This window comes from Helianthus annuus, chromosome 13 (assembly GCF_002127325.2).
Source record: "Helianthus annuus cultivar XRQ/B chromosome 13, HanXRQr2.0-SUNRISE, whole genome shotgun sequence".
NCBI classification, from domain to species: Eukaryota; Viridiplantae; Streptophyta; class Magnoliopsida; order Asterales; family Asteraceae; genus Helianthus; species Helianthus annuus.
This window is the reverse complement of record NC_035445.2, coordinates 142,297,614-142,303,337: the sequence shown is the minus strand read 5'-3', so window position 1 is coordinate 142,303,337 and position 5,724 is coordinate 142,297,614.

Genomic DNA, 5,724 nt, shown 5'->3' with positions numbered 1-5,724 from the left:
CCAAAGGCCACACCCCAACCCAAGCCCACCCGGGGTGGTGCCTTGGGCGTTTTCCCCCAACCCACGCCCAAACCCCCGCCCCATACCCCATGGCCTTACAACCTTTTGATAATTTTGAATGAAGATGAGAGAACGGTTGTTTGTGTTATTACTGTTTTGATTCAAGAATTATATATGAAGTAGCAACTAAAACTGTGACTTTGAATCTTTGTCGGAAACAATATAAATTTCATCGTGTACTGTCATTACATGTAAAGCTTCTTAAGTTGTGTGTGTTGTGTGCTCACACAAGACATAAAAATAACGCCCCAAAATGTGTTGTAATAATATTTATTATTGTGATTTTGGTCGTCTGTATAGCTATCAGTTATCACTTAAAGCCATGTTGTGTAATTTATACCTGACACATTATAACCGACTCGTTATGACATGATGCTGTTTAATCTTAATTACCAGTCATCCTCGAACGAAAAAATCCTGGATCCACCCCTATCTTGAAACCACATAAACTTTTTGCTTTACATGTGATTATCTTTTATACACATGTACAACGAATAAATGGTTATACAATTCTCATTACTCTCAGCTTAATTATGTTTCTTTATAAGGCCATATGTAGTGGTACTTGGGACCAACCACGAGCCCAACACCATCACCACCACTTCACGTGGTCAGTCAATTTAGGGATTGGTTTTTTTGTTGTGGCCAGAAGTTGGATAGAGAGAAGGATTGGTTGGGATTTGGCCTAACCAATCATTTTTTTAATTACAAACTCAATACTACTACACTTTTTCATTAAATGGTTTGGTTAAAATAATGTGAACGTCACATATCAAAAAAGAGCATGTGGTTTGTCAAACCACTACTCATGGTGTAAAAAGAACGCCCTACATTCAATGTATAAAATGTAAAAAGCACCTGACACCATGTTATAAATAAAATTATAGTATATTAGTAAACTAAATCTGAATCATTCATCATATCAAACCAAACAAACACATAAATATATACATATATATATATATATGTATATATTTAGTGTTTGTTTGGTTTGATATGATGAATGATTATATATATATATATATATATATATATATATATATATATGTGTTTGTTTGGTTTGATATGATGAATGATTCAGATTTAGTTTACTAATATACTATAATTTTATATATATATATATATATAGGGGAAGGATAAATCGAAAACCCACTTGAGTTGAGAAAACTCAGAAAACCTTTGTAAAAAAACCATGTAAACTCAAGATATATTTCTAAAAAAAATAGGAAATGTAATATACATATATTTGAACATTTTAAAAAAAGAAACACAAAAAAAACACCAAGTAGTTTTTTTTTTAAAAAATGTTACAAAATTTCAGGTTACATAATATGTATGTCCAAAAAAATGTAACATATAAATTTTCAACATTTTTAAAAAAAAAAAATAGTAAGCGTTTTTTTCATTTTTTTTCATAAATAGGTCCGTGTACATTTATATTACATTTCCTATTTTTTTTAGAAAAAAATAAAAATGTTACATAGGGTTTATTTGGGTTTTCTCAACTCACATGGGTTTTCGATTTATCTTTCCCCTATATATATATATATATATATATATATATATATATATATATATATATATATATATATATATAGTAAGGTTAACATACAAAAAGCCTTATCATACATCACGTAGGAGACAATGGTAACCGTTGGATCAGGGGTATAATCACGCATGGGACCACATAATCACGCATGGGACTATAATCACGCACTTTCTATGATAATAACGCACGTTATATTTTTTGTCATGTATGTTAATGTAGGTTAAGTCTTGAAGTACATTATACTTTCTCTCTCTCTATATATATATATATATATATATAGGGGAAGGGTGGAGTTATTGTAAAAAAGACCAAAAGTGTGAGAAAGGTAAGAAAGAATCTTAACCATTAGATCTAAATTAATTGAAAAGGGTAAGATTGTAAATGCATTAACAAATTCAAATATGGTAATCCTTGATTTAAGGATTTGGAGAGAGAAAATCCTTGATTTAAGGAATATAACCGTCCATAACATCATTCATTTTAATTTTTTTTTTTGCATCATTCACAGAATCAGAGCCATGTTCATGACATGGTGTTTTAAAAAAAATTCATAGTTCAATTCATGGTGTTTTTACGAAAATAATATAACACCATTCAGTAAACAAAAATATAACACCATTCAGTACACAAAATAACACCATTCAGTACAAGATATAACACCATTCAGTAAACAAAAAATAACACCATTCAGAAACAAAATAACACCATTCAGAAACAAAAAAAAAAAAAAAAAAACCATCCAGCAAACAAAAAAATAACATCATTCAGTAAACAAAATAACACCATTCAGTAAATAATATAACACCATTCAGTACAAGAATATAACACCATTCAGTAAATAAATATAACACCATTTAGAAAAAGAAAATAACACCATTCAGAAACAAAATAACACCATTCAGAAAATAAAAAAAACACCATTCATAAAAGAAAAAAAACACCATTAATGAAAGAATATAACACCACTGTATCATCTTCTCCACTTCCAGCGCCGTTCGATGTAGATAGAAAGAGATCGCAGGACCACCACCACTGCCAATTCCGGCACCACCACCGCCGCACCACCACTGTCGATCCAGCACCACCACCGCCGCTGCCACTCGCACCAGCACCACCGCCGCTGCCAGTCGCACCAGCACCACCGCCGCTGTCGCTCGCACCACCACCACCGCCGCTGCCGCTCGCACCACGACCGCCGCTGCTGCCGCTCGCACCACCACCGCCGCCGCTGCCGCTGTCGTGTTTGATCTTCCGATTGGCCGCTGTCGTGTTTCTTCTTCAGATTGATTATGAGAGAGATCAAAATCGTAGATGGAGATTATCTGGAGAGAGAGAGAGAGATATTGTAGGGATTTTGATTTACAGTTTCCATTTTTTGAATGGATATAAAGACTTTATTACCCCTAGAATTTTCAATTCAGTCCAAAAAATAAATCAAATTTTACAATTTGGTCCCTATTAATCTCAACCATTAGATCAAAGATCTAATGGTGTAGATTCTTTCTTACCTTTCTCACACTTTAAGCCTTTTTTACAGGATCCTCTACCTATAGGGGAAGGTTCATTTGAGAAGAAAAATTAATTGAGAAGAAAAAGAAAAAGGGTAATTTTGTAAAACATTAAATAGTTTTTCACTTATCTCATTTATTATCATTTTTTACTAATTAATTAGTCATAAAGACTATTATCCTCCACACTAACTTTTTTTTGCCTACACACATCAAAAAGTTGTCCTACATATTTCGAAATTCATCCTACACGTTGAAATTTATCTTACACAACTCGTAATTTATCCTACACAACTTCTAATTTATCTTACACTTTAAATTATTTTATTTTATTTTTTTTAAATATATATTTTGAAGATAAGTTACAAAAAAATTAATGTATTAGCTATTAAAGAGGAAGACTACAAATTAATGACCTATGTAGATTTACCAATGTACCCTTATAGTAACATTAAATACTTATATTAAATGAAGTAAAATAAAGCATTCTTATTGGTTGAAATTTGTTCTTTTTTCTTCTTACAAAAAATTTCTTCTCATTTGAACTCTCCACTATATATATATATATATATATATATATATATATATATATATATATATATATATATATATATATATATTTAGCCCATGGTATTATAGCCTAGTGGCATCTTGGGGGTGGGATAAGGCTTTGGGACTATTAGGTCCTGGGTTCGATTCTCACAAACGGGGGTTTTTCCCAGATTTATTGGGTTTCCTCCTGAATTGATGTATAGGCATTATAGCCTAGTGGAGCTGGATATGATCGGGTGGTTCTACTGGTGGCACGATGATACTCCAGTGGTCCGTCAGTGATCCTAATTTGCCGTTCATAATATATATATATATATATAGGGGACCGCTAAAATGAGAACCAACTCGAGTTGTAAGAACCATAAGAACTACACCGTACGGGGCGAGGTGGACCAAAAATTTTTTTCATAAACGTAGATGCGTGTATTATAAACACATTTGTAAAAAAAATTCAAAAAAAAATGTCGTGTGTGTAGTTTTGAGCACCACAAGTTTGTGTTTACGGGTACCGTAAATCCTATCGGAAAATTTACGGTACCCGTAAACATACACTTGTGGTGCTCAAAAACTTTTTTTTTGAATTTTTTTTTTACAAATGTGTTTATAATACACGCATCTACGTTTGTGAAAAAAAAAATTGGTCCACCTCGCCCCGTACGGTGTAGTTCTCACGGTTCTTACAACTCGAGGTGGTTCTCATTTTAGCGGACCCCTAGGGAAGGATGTATAGAAAACCCACTTTAATTTAGAAAACCCGGGAAACTCAAAGCTCCCGATGTTTTTTTTATTTTTTGAAAAAATTTACACATGTTATATACATGTTTTTAAGGGTTTTGGGCAAAAAAAAATCAAAAAAGCGCCGAGTAGATATTTTAAAAAAAAAATAAACAAGTTTTGGTGTAACACATGTTACATTCATCTGACATATTTGTAACATGTGTTACACCAAAACTTGTTTATTTTTTTTAAAAAAATATTTACTCGGTGCTTTTTTGATTTTTTTTTGCCCAAAACCCTTAAAAACATGTATATAACATGTGTAAATTTTTCCAAAAAAAAAAAACATCGGGAGCTTTGAGTTTTTCGGTTTTCTAAATTAAAGTGGGTTTTCTATAGATACTTACACTATATATATATATATATATATATATATATATATATATATATATAGGGTGGGAGTTGGCTACAAAGTCCATTTTTCCTACAAAGTGTTAAAAGTCATAAAATACCACATTTTCAGCCATAAAACACACTCAAACCCCACAAATAACAAAGTGAAGATTACTAAAACGCCATATTTGTGAGTTTTATGTTGTGTTTTGGATGATAAGGCTTTGATTATCGAATGACTAATATTAGTGTGGTTTATGTTGATTATCGTGTTGTGTTTTATATTCATAGTTCTACGATGGTGTGTTTGAAGTTTTTATGGGCTTCTAGGGTTTGGATATTGTGTTTTAGTGCTCTTCACTATGTTATTTGTTAGTTTTGAGTGTGTTTTATGGCTGAAATTGTGGTATTTTATGACTTTGTACACTTTATAGGAAAAATGGACTTTGTAGCCGAACCCCACACTATATATATATATATATATATATATATATATATATATATATATATATATATATATATATATATAGGGGACCGCTAGAATGAGAACCACCTCGAGTTGTAAGAACCGCGAGAACCACACCGTGCGGGGCGAGGTGGACCAAATTTTTTTTTCAAAAACCTAGATGCATGTATTATAAACACATTCGTAAAAAAAAAATTTTAAAATGCCGTGCGTGTAGTTTTTTACACCACAAGTTTGTGGTTTACGAGTTCCGTAAATTTACGGAACTCGTAAACCACAAATTTGTGGTGTAAAAAACTACACGCACGGCATTTTTTTAATTTTTTTTTACGAATGTGTTTATAATACATGCATCTACGTTTTTGAAAAAAAAAATTGGTCCACCTCGCCCCGGTCTCGCGGTTCTTACAACTCGAGGTGGTTCTCATTCTAGCGGCACCCTATATATATATATATATATATATATATATACTCTATAA